This window comes from Cyprinus carpio, chromosome A22 (assembly GCF_018340385.1).
Source record: "Cyprinus carpio isolate SPL01 chromosome A22, ASM1834038v1, whole genome shotgun sequence".
NCBI classification, from domain to species: domain Eukaryota; kingdom Metazoa; phylum Chordata; class Actinopteri; order Cypriniformes; family Cyprinidae; genus Cyprinus; species Cyprinus carpio.
Window position 1 is genome coordinate 1,358,778 of NC_056593.1, and position 21,829 is coordinate 1,380,606.

General features: G+C 36.0%; 1 pseudogene; it reads right to left on the minus strand.

Moving 5' to 3' along the window:
- Nucleotides 1-3,341: 3,341 nt before the first annotated feature.
- On the minus strand, nt 3,342-20,420 carry LOC109059979 (annotated as a pseudogene).
- Between the last annotated feature and the right edge of the window lie 1,409 nt (nt 20,421-21,829).

Genomic DNA, 21,829 nt, shown 5'->3' on the forward strand with positions numbered 1-21,829 from the left:
ACGGCGGGGTTGTTTGTCGTCACACCAGCGCGCAGCCGGAGACGGACTGTCCAGGTTGAAGACGTGATGCTCCGGTTTGGACTCGTCATCCACGCTGTCGAATCCCCAACGACCTGCTGTTTGTTAAAACAGTTAGTTTTTCTCCTCAGATCAAACAAACTGGAGGCACTGATGACATCATCGTGCACTGCTTAGATCTCTGTCCAATCAGACTCCCTCAAAAATAACACTGACTGCTTCCTGTTTCAATGTGAATTTTTTTATCCTGTTCTTTATTGTAAGTTATTTAACTGTGTTACGAATGAACTTTTCACTCACTTCCAAAACATCGATTCACTTTGTGAATCAGTTTATGAAGGACCAGAAGTGGTCAAAAAAGAAAATAATGTTAGTGATTCAACTAATTGTTTCATTTTTGTGTTCATTGATTTAATGTATTAAATTTTTGTTTACACTTTATAGCCATACATTTATAAAATACCAATGTATTTATAAAAATAAGATTAATACATTATTTCTCGGTATTTATTTTATCATACATTAATGGTATTCTGTATATATTTACATATTTTATTTTTGTGCAGTATACATATTTAGGTTCTCACTAACATTTCCTGATTTTATTTTTGGGCAGTTTTTTTGTCTTGGTAGTTATTTTTTCCTATGTTATTTTTCAATTTTAGTAATTTGTTCATATTTTTATAGGTCTTTATTTATTCAGTTTTTTATTGATTTTTTATTTCAGTTTTCAGTTTTATGTATTTTAGTTTCAACTAAATGAAAGAGAAAATGTGTCTTGGGCTTTTTTATCATTAACTAAAACTATAAAAAACATCTGTAATATAAAAAAGCTTAAATAAAATAAATATTAGGTAAAAACGAAACAATATATATCTGTAATATAAAAAAGCTTAAATAAAATAAATATTAGGTAAAAACGAAACAATATATAAAACTGAAACTGTTACAACCCCAAAGTGTGATATTTAAAAAAAAAAAAAAAAAAAAACAAAAAAAAAAGAAAACGCACAAAAAAATTAAGTAAAATGTTAAGTTAAAATGAGTAAAGATAATTTAAAATATTAATAAAAACTACAATTATCAGTAAATAAAAAATTAGTAAAAGAACACTACTGCTTGACAACCAGCTGTAATATTCTTCTGTATTTTATTTATTTCATTGCCGGTCTAGAAAATGTGTTTTCTATGGTTGTATTTTTTAATGAAAAGGTCTGACTGTTATCGTGGTGCACAATCTCGATGGAGTGCGACTTGTGTGGTGTGAGTGGTGTGTGTGTGTTTGATGTAGGTGGTTGTGTGTTTTTGTGGAGTGTGTTGTGTGTTTGTGTTGGGTACATCACGGTCGCAACGGCACTGCGGTGGCCGCTGGATGCCGCAACAGCAGAAAATGGGCTCTCTCCAGCAGCTCGGAAGTTACACTGCTCGTATGCGGATAGCCACACTGCAACACACGGCCACTTGGGCTCAGCATCCGGTGGGTGGTGGGTTGGTGGGTGTTGTGTTGTTAGGTTAAGTGTTGGGGGTCACAGAGCAGACACAACTGTATAGGGGCTGGAGACACAACGACAAGAGTTGGACTGGGGGAGAACCCACATGTCCACTTTTCTCTAAGCGGCTTGCCTCAAACCAGCCTGGTGACAGACGATAATTGTTTTGGGAGAAAGTAAAAATTTTTAACAGTTTCTCCCAGTAAGGGGTGGGGAAATTAGGTGTAGGGGGCAGCCAATACATAGTACATGTGGACACAGGATAAAAACCAAAATTACTCCTATAGGATGTCGCCACTTTTCCACAAAAACAACGATGGTGTGGGGGCGGGGGGTGGTAGGATCGCAAACAATAGGCGTTGGGAGAGGACGAGCCGCGAAGGTCAGAACGGAGGGAGAGACGGCCCACAGCGGCGGGTCCCACGACATCCAGGGATCGCCTGAACGGGACAGAACGCAGCTCCGGTCGGGACTTATCGACCGCGGGGCCTAAGACCTCACGTCCGGGGCACACAGGAACACACCGCACACATTCCGACACTGGTTGATGGAAGGGAGTCATTTGAAGTAGGCTAGACAAAGGGCGCATGAAGAGTTGAGATTCATTAAAAATAAATCGATAAACAGGGGTGATTGTTTGCGCAGGTAACTCTGTATTGAAGATATGTCGACTGCAACAGGGAGCAGGTACGTAAGTGTGGAGAGAGAGAGGTGGGGTGTGTGTGTGTGTGTGTGTGTGTAAGTGTGGAGAGAGAGAGTGCGCGGTGTGTGTGTGTGTGTGTGTGTGTGTAAGTGTGGAGAGAGGAGGTGTGTGTGTGTGTGTGTGTAAGTGTGAGAGAGAGGGGTGTGTGTGTGTGTGTGGGGTGTGGAGAGAGAGAGGGGAAGGGTGGTGGGTAGGTAGGGGGTAGGGGGTAAGGTGGAGGAGAGAGAGGGTGGGGGGGGGGGTGAGAGAGGAGGGGTGTGTGTGTGTGTGTGTGTGTGTGTGAGAGAGAGTGTGTGTGTGTGTGTGTGTGTGTGTGTCTGTGTGAGAGAGAGAGTGTGCGTGTGTGTGTGTGTGTGTGTGTGTGTGTGTGTGTGTGTGTGTGTGTATGACGCGCGGCGGGTAGCAACGGCGAAGGAACGAAAGGTAATAGGCCTACGGACATGGGGGGAGGAGGGGAGGGAGGGGAGGATACTCACATAGTGGACATCGGTAAAGGGAGAGAAGGCGACAGAGGGGGGGGAAGACTTCGAAATAGAGACACACACCCACAGGGAGCAGAAATTACGGAAGGGAAGCAATGTATTCAGCAGCTCGAAGCGATGGCTCCAGGGGATTGCCTGATGTAGTAATTGATATGCAGGAGTTGAAGGGGAAAAAAAGGCCAAGGAAGTAGGGGGGGGGGGAAACCCGAATGGCAGGGGAGTAGTGTAGGAAGTGGGAGGAAAGCATCGACGACAAATTGTGATATTAAAAAAAAAAAAAAAAAAAAAAAAAAAAAAAAAATAATCCGCCCACAAAAAAATTAAGTTAAAAATGTTAGTTAAAATGAGTAAAGCTCATTTACAAAGTAATTAATAAACCTACAATTATCTTGCTAATAACAGTAAAAGAAACACTGCTGGACAACCAGCTGTAATATTTCTGTATTTATATTTATTTCAAGTCTAGAAAAATGGTGTTCTACTATGGTTGTAGTTTTCCCATGAAAGTCGGTGGACTGTGGTGTGTGTGTGTGTGTGTGTGTGTGTGTGTGTGTGTGTTGTGGTGTTGTGTGACGTCACGTGCCTGCAGGAACAGGTTGCAGCTGCGGGTGGCTGCTGGGGATTGATGGTGGACCTCAAACAGTGGCAGGAAGATGTTCTCCAGCATCTGCTGAAGGTGGACTCAGCTGCCTGCTTAGTGCGGTAAACATCACTGCAGACAAACACACGGCACTGTCTCACACTCACTGTGTGTGTGTGTGTGTTTGTGTGTGTTGTGTGTGTGTGTTTTTGTGACATTATCAGGACACTTTAACTTGACCATAATGTCATGGGTATGACAAAGGTATTTTATACAAGCATGAGAGGGTGACTTATGAGGACATGAACCCTATTGGTATGGGTTCTCCCACTTTTATCAAAACAGGCTGTGTATATAATTCATAGCCAGTATGAGGGTAATTCGGTGTGTGTTTTTTCCGGGTGTGGTGTGTTGTGGGTGTGTGATTGAGAAAGAAGTAAGTGTGAGAAAATGCACAAAGTTTGCGTTGGGTGTTCTGTAGATAGTGTGTGATGTGGTTGGTGTGTGTGGTGTAATGTGATAGAGTTAGGTGTAGGGTGGGTGGTGTAGGTGTAATGTAGCAGTGTGTGTGTTGTGTGTGTGTGTGTGTGTGTGACATACAGTTTAAGTGTACGTGTGTGTGTGTGTGTGTGTTTTTGTAAGTGTGAAGAGAGATTAAGTTGTGAAAAACCATTACGCCTATGGGAGTGTGGGTGTGTGTGTAAGTCTCCAGTGTGTTGTGTGTGTGTGGTGTTGTGTGGGTGGTGTAAGTTTCACAAAACAGAAATGTGTATGTGTGTGTGTGTGTGAATCTCCTCACAAGAGTCGTGGGATCTGCACGAGCCAGCGGACGTTGTCGGAGTAGACGGAGTGAGAGACGGCCCACAGCGCTAGTTTGTCCCACTCATCCATGGATCGGCCGTAAATGGACAGACGCAGCTCAGCGTTCTGATACTTACTCTCCTCCAGGTCTGACAATCACTTCCTGTGCACACAGTAAACACACCGCAGCACATTCAGCACTGGTTTTTTAATTGCCTATTGATTAGTTTTTAGTTTGATTGTTGAAGATTTTTTATTTTGTTGTGGGATTAAATTAAAAAATAAATAATATAAAAATATTTGGTGTTTTCTTCATGTAACTTTTATTTAAATATATTAATTCCTTTCAACATGTAGCAATTTACTTTAAAATTTACTAGAATTTAAAAATTGCATTATTATTCAGACAGTTTTGAATATCATGTCTTCTCTTAAAACTGCATTGTGAAAGGACAAAATATATTAAAAGTCAGTTAAAATATAATATATTTTTATTGTTTTTTTATTTAATTTTACTAAATTATTTTTCAAAATATAGATTTGGAAAGAAAGCAAATGCATTCTTCAAATAGATTTTAAGATCTATTGTGTTGTGTTACATTTAATGCATTAAAAATGAATTAATTTCTAAAACTTTCAACATAACCGTGTTTTTACACAGGCATATAGAAATAAATCTACATATATTGTACAATTAAGTTATATTTATAATAGTATACAGTAAACCTTTTAGTTTTCGTAATAATTTCTATATTATACATTTTTTATTATTGTATTCTAATATTCTGTATGTTAATAAGTCGCTTCGGTTAAAAGCATCTGCTAAATGACTAAAAATGTAATATTCCAATACTGTACATTATTATTATTTTTAATATTTATATTTATTATACATCACATATTTATAAATAAATATTTAAATTTAGATAATTCAGGAATTACTTAACTACCATATTGTGTATATATAATATATCTACAACACACACACGACTGAGTAATAATAAAATGTCCTTATTTAATCAATTTATTCACATGCTCATAATCTATTTCTCATTTGATTTCATGATTTATTAATTGATATATCATTATTTTAAAATATTTGAAATGCACTAAATGAATTTATTTTTTAAGGTTAAACCCATAATTCATGTTATTTTGAATGTGTTTATAGAAATGCATATACTACATGTTTTATACACACATGTAATACATTGATATTCCAGTAAGAGTAAATGTGTGATGAATTGCACTGAACTGTGCAGCGTTCCCGTGGTCCTTTACCTTGATGATGTGTCCGAAGTACTTCCCGTGGATGTGGTTGTCGGTCTTGATGAAGATCTCTCTGAGGATGGACTCTCCGATGGGGTTGTATTTGGAGTTGAATTTGTCGAAGCGGTGGAAGGTGTTCCTGTCCTGCGGAGGAAGCGGCAGGCGTCACGTGGACTCGTGTGGGGTGTTAGCGTGTCAGCGTCGCGAGCGAGTCTCACCGCGTGCATGTCCAGCGTGTCCACGCTCAGGTCGTACGCCGTCAGGTTCATGTCCTCGAACACCTCCGTCAGCGTCTGGCCGCGGCCGCCCTCCATGTGCACGATCTCGTCCGGATACTTCTTCATCGCGCTCTTGATGAAGCGCAGCAGGTGCTTCTGGTTCATGCAGGATGAGGCGTGGATGTGTGTGTCCACCTGAAGACAGTTCTCAAAAAATTTAAATTAGAGTTTTTCACACAAGGGTCTATGTGTATATGTGGTGTGTAATCAGTTTTGACAGCAGTTTATTTAGAGCGAGAGCTAGTTGTTGTGCTTTTCCGCGTTGTTTTTCTTGTCATGTAAATTTTTATTTATGAATTGGCTTTTTTCTAATTCTTTGTCATTGTTGTTTGTTTATAGTTGTAATTTGAATTTAATTTGCTTAATAGAAAAGTCAATAGACATGTATTTATTAAAATATTGTGTACATTTTAATATTATACAATATTATATATTATATGTAAACTATTATATATTATTGTTATATTAAAGATAAATATATTTTATATAATATATATTTTTTGTGTATTTTTCTAACATTTCAAAAATATATATATAATTATATTATTATATATTTAGCCATTTTAATTTCATACTTTCTATATTAGTCATTTAATTTTATAGTTTCTATAACAGTTATTCTATATCTGTTAATATTGTAATGCCATACATTATATTAATATTATATATATTAATATAATATAATTATTAAAGTTTTTCTATAATATAAAAATATTGTTCTATATTTTCTATGAAGCTTTTTCAAATATATTTTATTTAAAAAAAGTTGAATTATATTGTTGTATTTTGTATAATACAGTAAAAGTATTTACATTTGTTATATTATTTTTCATTTTCAATAATTATTTTAATAGTATATTTCAGTATTCTAATGCTGTACATTAATATTAGTATTATTTTATTTATATATTTATTATATACATTACATATGTTTAGATTTTTATTTTTTGTTTTTTGTTTTTTTTTATTTATTTTAATTATTTTATTTTAATTTTTTTATTTTGTTAATTTTTTAGTAAATTAAATGTATATGAACTTAGATTTAATATTCTATATTCTTATTCATATGTATTTTTTTTGTTCTTTTATTTGTTTTGTTTTTGTGCTTTATTTTGGTTTTTTTAATTTATTTATTCATTAATTGATATTTCACCTTGCGTATGTTGTAGAAGTCTCTGTGTGGCACCTTCTTCTGCGCCGCGAGCTCCTTCATCTCGTTCAGAAGCACATGCATCTGAAACTTGGAGCTCAGATACTGCAGCCGCCGGTAACAGAACGACTTCCTGTAAGAAACGCACACATCAGACGCGGCAGAACGCACACACGTGTACGCTGAGCCCAGTGCTGAGCATGCTGGGGAGGGAGTCACTCGGGGCGGTTAATTTTGTGAGCCATCATCACGTTCATGTCAGCGATGTATTCCTGCAGGTCTGGATACGGCAGGTCCAGCTCGGTGCTCCTGCGGACGATTCACTAACGTTTACTTAAACAACAGACGTCCAGCTGTTCTGTTCAAGCTGTATTTAAGTGCTGAAGACTAAAAACTAGGGATGTAACGATTCACCGCGAGCCGGTTGAAAATCGATTCAAATATGTGACGATTCAAATCGGTTGAGATGCTGAACAAATCGCGATTCAATTAGGGGTAGAAGTTTATATGAATGTGTGTCTGAGGGGAACTTACTGTCTTTAGAAAAGTTTAGATGGTATTTTTTCTTTTCATCTTGACTCTGTATAATGCATTTTTTTTTTTTTTTTTAATTAAAGTTCATAAGTGCAGTGCTGCTTGTTTACAGCGGGTAACCAAGGAAACGCTTTAAGGCTCCACCTGCTGCAAGTGTTCGTAAGTTGCTTTGTTTACAGCGGTAACCGAGGAACGTCTTTAAGCTCCACCTGCTGCAGTGTGGTCGTAAGTGCTTTGTGTACAGCGGTAACCGAGGAAACGAAAAAACACTTTAAGCTCCACCTGCTGCAGTGTTTCATAAGTGCTTTGTTTACAGCGGTAACCCAGGAAACGCTTTAAGCTCCACCTGCTGCAGTGTTCGTACGTGCTTTGTTTACAGCTGGTAACCATGGAGAACGCTTTAAGCTCACCTGCTGCATGTGTTTATAAGTGCTTTGTTTACAGCGGTAACGAGGAAAACGCTTTAAGCTCCACCTGCTGCGTGTAAGTGCTTTGTTTACAGCGGTAAACCAGGGGGAGGAAAACTGCTTTAAGCTCCACTGCTGCGTGTTCATAAGTGCTTGTTACAGGGTATCCGAGGGGGAAGGAAGGGAGAAACGCTTTAAGCTCCACCTGCTGCGGTGTTCGTAATTGCTTTGTTTTACAGCGGTAACCGAGGAAGGAAACGCTTTAAGCTCCACCTGCCTGCAGTGTTCGGAAGTGCTTTGTTTAGCAGCGTAACCGAGGAAACGCTTTAAGCTCACCTGCTGCATGTGTTTCGTAAGTGCTTTGGTTTACAGCGGTAACCGAGGAAACGCTTTAAGCTCAACCTGCTGCAGTGTTCGTAAGTGCTTTGTTTAACCGCGGTAACCGAGGAAACGCTTTAAGCTCCACCTCCTGCAGTGTTTCGTAAGTGCTTTGTTTACAGCGGTAACCGAGGAAACGCTTTAAGCTCCACCTGCTGCAGTGTTCGTAAGTGCTTTGTTTACAGCGGTAACCGAGGAAACGCTTTAAGCTCCACCTGCTGCAGTGTTCGTAAGTGCTTTGTTTACAGCGGTAACCGAGGAAAACGCTTTAAGCTCCACCTGCTGCAGTGTTCGTAAGTGCTTTGTGTTTACAGCGGTAACCGAGGAGAAACGCTTTTAAGCTCCACCTGCTGCAGTGTTCGTAAGTGCTTTGTTTACAGCGGTAACCGAGGAAACGCTTTAAGCAACTCCACTGCTGCTGCAGTGTTCATAAGTGCTTTGTTTACAGCGGTAAACCGAGGAAGGGGAACGCTTTAAGCTCCACCTGCTGCAGTGTTCGTAAGTGCTTTGTTTACAGCGGTAACCGAGGGAAACGCTTTAAAGCTCCACCTGCTGCAGTGTTCGTAAGTGTTTGTTTACAGCGGTAACCGAGGAAACGCTTTAAGCTCCACCTGCTGCAGTGTTTCGTAAGTGCTTTGTTTACAGCGTAACCGAGGAAACGCTTTAAGCTCCAACCTGCTGCAGTGTTCGTAAGTGCTTTGTTTAAGCAGCGGTTACACGAGAAACGCTTTAAGCTCCACCTGCTGCAGTGTTCGTAAGTGCTTTGTTTACAGCGGTAACCGAGGGGAAACGCTTTAAGCTCCACCTGCCGCAGTGTTCGTAAGTGCTTTGTTTACAGCGGTAACCGAGGAGACGTTTTAAGCGCTACCTGGTGCAGTGTTCGTAAGTGCTTTGTTTACAGCGGTAACCAAGGAAATGATTTAAGCTCCGCCTGCTGCAGTGTTCATAAGTGCTTTGTTTACAGCGGTAACCAAGGAAACGATTAAGCTCCGCCTGCTGCAGTTTAAGTTACAGCGGTCACCGGAAAGTTTTAGCTCCGCTGGTAGAGAGTGAATCTGCGTCTTGTTCAGCTCGTCTGCTGTTTCTGTTTCATGCTCATATTTTTTATGTATAGTTTCACAAAACTGAAGTTAAACCATTCTGTTTTTGCTTCAAAGTTTGAAATTATACAATCTAACTTAGATTAAAAACTGCTCATGTTGCATGTGTGCAGCATCTTTATTTGTATCATGATTAAAATGCAGTGGTTGCCTCTAATTTTAAATGGAAAGAGCACAGAAAAATGTTTTTTTTTGTTTATATGAAGAGATTTATTTTATTTGTGTTATTTATTTGATTTGGGGCTTGTTTTACAAATTCAGTTTAGTTTTGTTATTTACATTACATTTCAATTTTGTCATTTAGCAGATGGTTTTATCCAAAGTGACTTACAAATGAGGACAATAGAAGCAATCAAAACCAACAAAAGAGCAATAATATGCAAGTGCTATATTAGTATATTATTATAGTGTTATATTTCAATTTCACAAAAAGAAACGTGCAGCATTTTGTCCAAGCAATAATTAAAGGACACATTTAATTTATAATTTGTCTTCAATCTAATTTTGTCAAAAATTCGTGAATCAAATCGAGAAATCAAAATCGTGAATCGAATCGAATCGTGAATTGAGTTAATCGTTACATCCCTAACACAAAATATAAAGCAAACCCTGTTTCATCCCTAAATAATATGTTAAATAAACTTGATTATTTTTGTTGTTATATTGCATAATAATTTACATATTTATTCAATTGATTTTCTAGATTTATTATTTGATTTGTTTGTCTTTTTTTTATTGCTGTTGAATTTCTTTGAATATCAGTTCATTTTAATTTGACTATTTTTGTATCATTAATATTTAATATATTTTTCCATTTTTTGTATTCATTTTAATTTGAGTAATTCTGTTGTGTGTTTTTGTTGGTTTTAATTTATTTATTTTTTAGTATGTAAATTATATTTACTTTTTATTTTAGTTATTTTAGTACTTAAACTAAACAAAAATAGGACATATGTCCTGGCTACAAACTAGCTGAAATAAAGCAGTTTAATTTCTGTACAAAATTAATTTCAGTTAATGTTTATTAAGTTACATTTTTTTTATATTTTATATATAATTAATGAATTAATGATGATTGTTTGAAGATCACTATTTATTTTTATTAATTATTAATATTAGTCAAATTTAACATGGATTTTCACTTTTATATTAACTTTTATTGTCAAATTGCATCTTTTATATATTTATGCACATGTTGATAATTGATTGCTTATATTTTCTGTATTCATTTTAATTTTAAAGTAAGTTTTAGTCATTTTGTTTTTTTTTTTTTGAGTTTGTATATATATTGTTTGTATATTTATATTTTTTTTTTTTTTTTTGTTTGTTATTACAGAACTTAGGCTAATTGAAAATTAGAAATGTGCCCTAGCTAAAATCTAGCTGAAATAAAATTAGTTTAATTTTAAGTTATTTTATTTTGTTTCTCCAATGTTTATTTTACTAACACAAATGTTTTTTTAATGGTTCTAGTTATAGTTAACAATAATAACATCGCAAAGAATAAAATGTTTTTAATTATTTTAGTTAAAAATAATAACTAATTCTACTTTGTTAAAATTAAATTTTGAATTGAAATTCAGCATCCTGTCTGACAATCCCAGAATGCACTGCATTGTGTGCAATGAAGCTTTTTTATTGATAACAATACATATACATCTTTTTAATTGTTTGTTTATTTAGCTTCTACAATTATTTGATTCATAGTTGTTAATAAAATACAATTATTAGAGCATGTTTTACAAGAAAAAAATATTTCAGTCTTTCAACTTCCAAATTTCCTATTTATTTCAATTTTTGTTGGATTATTTGTTTGACAAGATATTGATACGTTTTACAAGAAAATACTTTTTCAGCCTTTCTACTAAATGTTGCATTTAATAATTTAATGTATGTTTATTTGTAAGATGAGGGTTTGAAACAGGCTCATGTGTCTTCGTGATCCATTTTTCCTTTCGAGGACGTCCCCAAAAGGAGGTTTAGCTATATTTAGCTAATTCAGAGGACGTTTGCAGTCGGTTTGTCCCCGAAACTCACTTGTCCATGGGGTGTTTGTGTGGTGTAGACGTGAATGACTCCATCCACCATCCTGCAGCTGTATCCGGAGTCAGGAGGCAGGTTCTTCATGTCCTGCCCCTCGTACGGGTGTGTTTCTGACACCGGCGGGTGAACGGACATGTCTGAGACAGACACACACACACACACACACACACACACACACACACACACGTCAGTGCTGGTTTGTGCTGGGTTCTGTAGCATGTCGAGGTGCACACACACACCTGAGTCGACTGGGCTGTCGTGAAGGTCCTCGTACGCGTTGATGTCCGGCGGTCTCTGGCTGAGCTCCTGCAGGGATTGTGCCGTGGTTTTACAGAAGGTCTGCAGAGACAGAGCCATGTACTTCTCTCTGATGAACAACGCCTTCACAACACACTTCGCTGCATCCACCAGATCGGTGAACGGCACCTGAACACACAAACGTTACAAAAATCAATCTATAATCAGTCAACATCAGTGAATCAGTGTATTTGTCCTGTTTTACAGCAAAAAAATATCTAAACATGCTAAAAACAACTTAAATTAGAGATCTTAGAGAAAACAATATTAAGAATTTTTAAAAAACAAAACTTGGAGAACTTAGAGAAAACTTAATATTAAGAATTTTTAAAGAACAAAGCATAGAGAGAAAATTAATACTAAGAATATTTAAAGAACTTGGAGAAAAACTTAATGTTAAGAATTGTTTTAAAGCAGAAAATTTACAAAAATGAGAGAAAACTTAACATTAAAACATTTTTTAAGAAAAAAACTTGGAGAACTTAGAGAAAACCTATTTAATATTTATAAAAAAAAAGAGCAAAACTTAGAACTTAGAGAAAACTTAATTTTAGGATTTTTTAAAGAATAAAACTTACAGAACTTAGAGAAAACTTAATATTAAGAACTGGTTAAACAACAAAACATTGAGAAAGTTGAAGAAACTTAAAGAAAACTCAACATTACCAATTTTAAAGAACAAAATTTAGAGAACTTAGAGAAAACTTATTTAATGTAAAAAAAATAATAAAATAAAAATAAAGAGCAAAACTTAGAACTTAGAAAAAACTTAATTTTAGGATTTTTCTTTAGAATAAATCTTACAGAACATAGAAAAACTTAATATTAAGAACTGGTTAAAGAACAAAACATAAAGAATTAGAAAAAACTTAGAGAAAAGTTAACATTACCAAATTTTTAAAGAACAAACTTAGAGAAAACCTAATCAATATATTTTTAATTAAAGAGCAAAACTTAGAACTTTGAGAAAACTTAATTTTAGGATTTTTTCAAAGAATAAAACTTACAGAATTTAGAGGAAACTTAATATTAAGAACTGGTTAAAGACCAAAACATAAAGAATGTAGAAAAAACTTAGAGAAAAGTTAACATTACCAAATTTTTAAAGAACAAAACTTTATTTTTTTAGAGAGAACTTTATTTTATGATTTGTTTAAAGAACAAAACTTACAGAACTTAGAGAAAAATCTTAGATACAACTTAATATTAAGAACTGTTTAAAAAGCAAAACATGGAGAATGCATTTTTAAAGAACAAAACTTAGAGAAGTTAGAGGAAAACTTTTTCTGTATAAAAATCATGCTAATACAGATTTGTTTTGTTTTATTAGTAATTTCTATAGAAGCTAAATTAAATTTTGAATTGCTGTTTAAGTTTTTCATCTAATGTTTCTGCTTCATCTAAATTTCAATGAAGGAAAATAATTTGTAATATTTTTAACTAAAAACTAAGACTAAACTGATTTTATCAAATGATTTATCAAATATTTATACACGTTAATAACTCATTGCTTAATGTTTTCAAATGAATAGTTTTTCAAATGATTTATTGATTTATCACCTCATTCAAGGATTCAAGGTTTTCTTACGCGATACTTAAATTTCTTTTAATTCTACTTCAAAATTAAAATGGAAGAATCACACCTAGCAAGAATTTTGTTGCAGCAAGTTCAAATATTACGCATTTTTATTCTGTAGGTTGCTTTTTAGTATTTTTAACATTGTGAAAAGTGCTACAAAAATACTACATGAGGTTAATTTGCACTTGTTAAAATGATTTAGCACATATACAAAGGTGCACAACCCAGATTAATAAGTGCTGTAAACCTTATTTCTCTGTTTTATTGTCATTTTTTCATGCAAACTAACTGAAGCGTGTTTCTCTGGTTCTCACCCCACACTTTTCGTCTCCAGAGATGGACACACGCTGGAAGTTTTTCTCCACCAGTGGCTCTCGCTCCATATGATGCTGGTCCACCACGTCCACATGACTGTCCTTCAGACTCCTGCAGATGGACACATGAGCTGAGAGATACAGATGGATAGAGAGACAGACAGACAGAGACGGACGGACAGCAGTGACTCACTCCAGGTCTGCTGCGCTGTCTATTTTCATGAAGTCTTGTTTCGCTCGCAGCAGAATCTCGGGTTCAAGCTTGAAGGATGTGAGGCGAAGCGGCAGATTTGAGTGAGTAACACACACACGAGAGGAGAGAGTATAAATCACTCGGATTGATTTTTCTAAAGCACTTTCATTTAAAATGCAGCAGAGGGAATCTCAAACTCTCCACCCGAGCAGAAAGAGTGTTTAAGCATCTGTAGGGGACACAAACCCAAACACACCCACACAAATGGCTGAAAAGTGGCCAAACTCTGGCCTGTTGTGTCTGTGTGCTATGTTTGTTGGGTGTTTTGGGTCAGTGTGTTCAAAGCAAAGAATTCACACAGATCACAAACAAAACGCCTGAGCAGGTGCGAAGCCATTACGATACACTCTGGGCCAAAATTTCACAAACAAATGATTTTTGTTGACTTTCAGAAACTTTAACATTTCTCAAAACATAATTTTGCCTGAATAAAAGACTTAAAATACTCTGAAATATGCTTAAAAAAAATCATTCTAACGACTCAAGGACCTTTAGGATCACAGTTGGAAGGGAAAGTTGCTGTATTTACAAGTTTATTTAACAAATTATATAAATTAGCTTATTATTAATAATAAATAATATAACCAATATTATTAATAAATATCTTTAAGATTAATAATAATCCCCTTTTATTTTTTATTTATAATGTTTTTTTTTTTTTTAAATGATGTGCTTGTGTTTCATATTTTATTCCAAAATAACAATTCACGTAATGAAACTTCAGCATATATATATAAAATAGTCTGATTGGCTTTTAGTGAGTGCAAAAAATGTGTTGCGTTACACACAGTTTTGATGTGTATTTGTGTGTGCGTGTTTTACTTGACGTCCTGACTGATCTGTCGCTCTAGACGGTGGCGTTTCTCCTCGAGCTGTTCAATGGGACTCTCTTCAGGAAACTCGTACGGAGCGCAACGCATGTCGCTGTCCGTCAGACTCCTCGCCAGCAGCTCCTGAACACGTGTTACACACCAATGCATGTTACAAACACACTCATGTTGAAGAGCACACGCACATGCGCGCTACACAAAAGTGTGTTACAATCATACGCACATGTTGTCACGTTACAAAACCATGTTACAATCATACACGTTATCACACGTGTTACAAAAGTGTTACAATCATACACACACGCGTTACAACCACACAAATGTTACAAAAGTGTGTTACAATCATACACACGTAACCATGTTACAAAAGCGTGTTGCAATCATACACATATGTGTTACAACCACACACACATTACAAACACACACGTTAGAAAAATGTGTTACAGTCATGCACACACATACGTTACAATCACATACCGTATTTTTTGGACTATAAGTCGCACCTGAGTATAAGTCGCATCAGTCCAAAAATACGTCATGACGAGGAAAAAAACATATATAAGTCGCACGGACTATAAGTCGCATTTATTTAGAACCAAGAAACAAGCGAAGAACATTACCGTCTACAGCCACGAGAGGGCGCTCTATGCTGCTCAGTGCTCCTGTAGTCTACCACTGAAAACAACTACAACTGCCCTGTTGACAAGCCTCTCCCGGCAGCGCGTTGTTCAAGCACCCAATACGGTTTCCTCCAGCTCTGGCCATACTTTCAGCCCGCGGTTAGCTTTTTTTGTTTTCGGGTTGAGTTAGAGTAACCTCTGTTTTACGCCAGTCCCTCACAAGTTTCTCACTCACTCCAAACTTTCTTTTCTGCTGCTCGATTACCGTTTTCGGCTGCATATTTTTACTACTGCAGTTTGTAATCTGCAGAAGGTATTTTTTACTTTTGGGGGCAGGCATTTGTATTTGCCATTCATTCTTTCTCAACTTTAAGTTTAAATACACACACACAGGAGCACTGACAGCATACACACGCTCCCTCTCGCGGCTGGAGACGGTAATGGTTTTCTATTTGGTTCATTGGTTCATTTTCTCCTTGGTTTCATTTCTCTCGGTTCATTTCTCTCAGTTCATGTCAAATAAATTGATAAATAAGTCGCACCTGACTATAAGTCGCAGGACCAGCCAAACTATGAAAAAAAGTGCGACTTATAGTCCGGAAAATACGGTACATGGGTTACAAAACTTACACACGTTACAAACACACACACACATGCATTACAAACAAACATGTGCATTACAATCATACATGTGCGTTATGACCACACGCACATTACAGTCACACACACACTCTGAAGAGCGAACGCACCTCTGCGATCTCCTTGTATTTGCCGTCCATGGATGTGCGCAGGTCGATGGGCAGGTGTTTGTGGGTGACTGGTGTGCCGGGCAGAGAGCGCTGGGACATCAAAGGCCTCGCGTCAGCAGAGCCACACAGATCTACACACACACACACACACACAGAGAGTTATTACAGATGATAATAATAGTGCTGTTAAAGTCAGTCACTGGTACTGGCGCTCATAGTTGTGTGTTCTCTCAAGATTTTCACCTGCTGGAAAATAAAATTAAAGAAAAAAAAAACACTGAAGGAGGGACCCGAGTCAGACTAAAGACCAGAGATCACTAAGACAATTCACACCAGACAGGAAGAAAAAAATGCATAGCAACCATCCACAACGCCCTAGCGATGCCCTAGTAACCTAGTAACGCACTAGCAATCATCTAGAACACCTCAGCAACCACACAGCAGCCAGAACAACACCCTAGCAATGCTTTAGTATCTACTGAACATTTAACAGGAGAAACTGACCGAGTAACTGGCTGGTTTTCGTCAGATTGAGGTTTAAATGGAGTAAATTACGGGGTGGATGGTTTGTTTTTGTTGGTTAAAGCACAGCGCTCACGTGCAGACGACACTCACTCATCAGTGTCACTAACAGATGCTTCACACTCACACTTCAGCGCACTAGAAACAGCTAAATCTGAGACAGAAAACAGTAATACATTGATGATGAACCACTTCAAAAACATTCCAAAAACATCTGGGGGTTTTGTCTGTAGGAAGAAAGTCAAAAACAATGTCCATACAACATTCTTCAAATATCTAAATATATGAAGAAATATACAGAAATGATGATTTAAAGTTTTTTGTTAGTCTTTATAAGTCTAAGTTCTTTTTTCTTTTATATTTCCTATCAAGTTTTGTTTCTCTCTCTATATAATATACACAGAAATATATGATAATTAAAGTCTTCATTAAACTTAATTATAAACACAGACACACATATATATGTGACCCCTGGAGCACAAAAGCAGTCATAAGTAGCTCAGGTATATTTGTAACAGTAGCCAAAAGTACAAATGATCGATTTTTCTTTTATGCCAAAAACCATTAGTATATTAAGTAAAGATCATGTTCCATGAAGATATTTTGTACATTTCCTACCGTAAATATATCAAAACTTGCATTGCTAAGGATTTTATTTGGATTTTTTTTGGGTGGATTTTATGGAGATTTTTTAGAATTTTTTTTGGATTTTTTTTTTATTTATTCTACTTTCAGATGATGTATAAATCTCAATTTCAAAAAATTTATATATATATAACACGTTTGTGTGTATATAAAAAGAGAGAGAGAGATCACAGTTATTAAAAAATGTATGTAGAAAAAATTATATTAGAAAAAAATATGTAGAGAGAGAGAGTTATAAAATTGACATTGAAACTGAAAATTGTAATTTTCCTGTTGAAACACTGAAGAGTTTGACTCTAATCATGTGACTTTAAGGTGATCATTCCACAACATTCCATTTAAAACAGCTCAGTCCAGTGGAAATACACTCACAAACACAGAGAGCCGCATGCAGAGCTGAAAGGCTCGTGTGTAACGTGTGCGGTACCTAGAGTAGCCTGATCTCTGCTGGGATGCTCAGGATAACAAGCACTTCCTGTCCAGCTATGTGTGCGTGTGTCTGTGTGTCTGTGTATCGATTCTCTCTAATCTTTTTTGTTGTGTGTCTGGGGTTCTCTGGTTCTTTGGTTTTTGGCTCGTTGCAGGTTGAAGATGGGATGCACCACTTTGTGCTTAAACCCAACTGCGTTTCCAGTGGAAAAACCAACATGAACACCTCTCTCTCTCTCTCTCTCTCTGTGTGGCTGCGTCCCAATGCAGCACTAGCGTACTGTGCAGTACATACTCTGTAGTGTGTACTTGTGCACAAGCAGTGCGCTTCACTGTAGTCACGTGACCTCATTATGTTGAATTTTATTGGAGGAAAAGAGAAATGAAGCGCTCAGTAAGGCAGCTGTAGCCCCGCCTCTCAGTCGAACAAGCCAATCGCGTGTCTGTTTACTCCAGAGCGCACACCAGCCTGAAAAATAGTTTTATTTTTGTGTATATGTATATTTTTTTTTACATACAAGTATTATTATTTTATGACTATTTTTTCTGTTTGTTTTATTATTGTGGCAATTATTAGCCCCGCCTCCATCAAACGAGCCAATCACACGTCTCTTTACTAAAAAATGCACATTAGCCGATCTAACCTAAAAAACAAACAAAAGTTGTATTTGTGTGATTTGTGTTTTGGGTTTATTTTTGGTGTTTTTGTTGTGAGATTTTTGTCAGATTGAATTTAAACATAGCGTGACGGGTTTTTTTGTGCGTGTTTTTTTTAATGCGCATCTAAAAAATGATTCGCTGACGTTTGTCAATATTTTCTTTAATATTATCTCTATAAGTAGTGTTTATTAGTATGCATAATGGTTACTTTTAAAATTTCTATTGACATTATTTTGACGCGGCGTTTTGTTGCACATCTAGAATAGGTTTTTTTGTTTGTTTGTTTTTTTCACTAAAGATTGCTGAAGTCATATTAATGCGATAAAATTTGGTCATTTCTGGGGAAATTGTCTTCATATTCAAATATAATATGGCCTCTGAATGAATGGACATGCCTTATTTAATTCAGAAATATCACCTTCAACTTACAATTTATGGTTCTTTTACATTTTTAAGCCAATTGTGTGTGTTTGTTTTTCTTCTAGTTTCTGCACAACCAATCCCAACTTGATGATTTTATATTTTTATTCTGTTTCAGATAAGCCCCGCCCCTGAATAACTGTGATTGGCTGTTCTATTTCAGTCTTTTACTGTGTATGCAGGCGGTTATTGAGCAGAATAAGCTGTGAAGTGAAATAAAACACACACACAGACTGAAGTTAACTCACGTAATTGTCTGTAACCCAGTGTCTAGACCAAAGTTCATATTTAGAAGCTGAACACACACACTGTGCCACTAATGAGAGATCTGTGTTCATTCTGTGTGTGTGTGTTTGTTTCAGAGTCTTAAAGGCGCTGCAGGAGACTCATTTGTTGGTGTCATAATGTGAGGGTGAGTGTGTGTGATATGAACTGATCTCTGTTATTAACTGTCCTTTAAACTCTCTACCCCTGAGCTTGATAGACTACGACACACACACACACACACACACACACACACACACACACACACACACGCGTCCAGCAGATAGAGCTCTACAACAGAAATACACAATGGTTTGTTGTGTAATAATAATAAATGTTATATGTAAAGTCCAGTACAGGTCAGCTAATATATAACAACAAAAAAATTTAGATTAAAAAAAATATATATATATATATATATATAATTGTTATGCTTACATTTTTTTTTAATTAGAAGTTGTAAGTATAATTACATTAGTATGTATTTATTATATATAATATAATTATTTATTTACAATTATATTAGTATGCATTTATTATTTTTAGTAAAATTACTAGTATTTATGATGTGAGGTTGTTTTTTTAATCTAAATGGTTGCAAATAGATTTTCATCTGTGTTTTGGCTTAAAATATAATGTTTCTCACTCATTTTTCTTCTACATTTTTTAAAATCTTTTGTTTTTTTCCTGTGTGATCATTCACTAAGACATATTCTAGACTCATATATTGTTGTGCAATTAACCGAATTTTCTTGTAATCGTTGCGTTCTCGTCTCTTTCGGATAAACCAGAAGGTTGCAGGCTCAATCTCAGGTAAACCGGACTGTGTGAGCTCTCACGCCTGGACGAACACTTTCCCACAATCCCACATTCCTGCACTTTTTTATTATTTTGTTGATTTGTTGAGGAAGAAAACAAAAATGGTTGGATGGTGATTGATGTTGGTCGTTTCTGTTCTGAGATCCGACTGAAACACTGACCATTACTAATTCACGTGTGTTTGACCAGTGCAACGGAGATTAGTAAATACATTTAAAATCATTTAAAAAGAATTTAATAAAAAACAGTTAAAATATATTTAAATAAAAAATATTATTTAATAAATATTTTCAAATATTTCTTTTAATATGGCATCCCTTTTGCGGAGTAAAAAAGCACTCAAAAAGAAGACAAACTCCAAACTGGCCTGAACTGCTTGAAGATATGGTCCCCTATCACACCCCACCCCGTCTATCTGTCAGCCCTTCTGTCTCCCCGCTGCGGCGGGACTCACCCGGGCTGGGCCGGCTGGGTAAGCTGCCTCTTTTGCAGGGTTTAGCTTTGCTTTTGCTCTGCGCCGGAGCTGCACTGGAGTCCGACATGCTGCCGACCGTCTGTCTGTACACGGGACGAATGAGAGAGAGAGAGTGAGAGAGAGAGAGAGAGAGAGAGACACGGGACGAGCGCTAGGAGACTCTCTTATCAGAGCAGAAAGATATGCACAGGGGGCGGGGCTTGGGGATCTCTTAGCGCAGTAGTGGAGGCGGAGCCACTCCCTTCATACATCAGCAGAGGGGAGGGGCTTAGGATTCCCCCACAACAAGCTCAGCCTCATTTTGATACGTTGCTGTAGCAACCATGCAGTAAGAATGACATCACTGAGAGAGAGGCATGCTAGCATACTGTTTCTGCAGTGTGCACGGGTTTCTGAAATGAACTGAGTTTTGTTCAGATTAAAATCAATTTTTTAAAAAAGAAAAAATTAATAAATACAATAAATTGTGATTTAAAATTATTTTTTGTGTAATTAATTAAATTAATTTTAAAATTTATGTTATTTTATTGTTTAATTTGATGAGAAAATGTAAAAAAAAAAAGTGCATTAAAATTTTTTAGTGTAAATAAAAATACCTAACATAAATACATGCATACATAAATACATCAAATTAATTGAAGTGTTTTGTTCAGTTTAAGAGCAAACCTTAAAAAAAGCACAAATTTAAATAATATAAATTAATTGTGCATATAAAATTAAAAAAAAAAATTACAAAGAATAAAAAAAGATAATAATTAAAATTAAAATTAATTACACAAATGATCTATTTGTAATTTTGACAAAATGTCCAGTGGGGGGATAATGTATGCCACAATGCAATGTGCTCAGCAAATTAACTGATTATTTAATCATATTTCTTCACTCATGATTTGATCGAACTTACAAAAAATATATATATATATATATGTTCTCAATGGCTTGCTAGCATACTATTTCAAAAATGAACTGTGTTGTGCTCAGTTTAAAAGCAGAAAATAAAAGTGCATTATAAAGAAAAAAAGCGATTTATAAATAAACAGACAAAATATAAAAAACGCGATTTTTTTTTTCAAAGCATACTTTTATATTGTAGTATGCAAACAGAATGGAGTATGCATCACGCTCAGCACAACACAGCCAACACAATAATGACGTAAGAAGTGCGTCAGACTCTGATAGCGGGAGCTCTGTTAAAGAGGAAGCGATAGTCAGAGCTGCTGCTAAACCCAGAACTTTGACCTGGTTAAACATTCACCTGATCAGAGTTCAGCTCTGATCTGATATGACCACGAATTATGTAAAAAAAAAAAAAAATACTGGTAACGTTACTTAAGAAATTATTAACGTGAATGCAGTCATGTTAAAAGTGTCAAACAATGAAAACATCAATTACAGATTCGCAGATGAACCTGAGTCGATAGTATCAGAAACCGTGTATTACAGTGTAATGTTGTGTGTATTATGGCACTATTGTTTCTTAAGTGTAACAGTTTGGATATATATAAGATGCACGTGTTAATGTTTTTTGTATGGTTGTTTGTGATTAGTTGCTTTTATAATGTTTTGTGTTGTTGTTAAATTTTTTTTTTGTTTTTTACTGGATCGTCATGTCTGATCCGATTTGACCCGAACTCAGATGCTGAAGAAAAGATGATGATAATTAATAACAGTAACAGCCTAATAGGTAGTTTCGGTGTTTAATATCAGATGACTGCTGAGG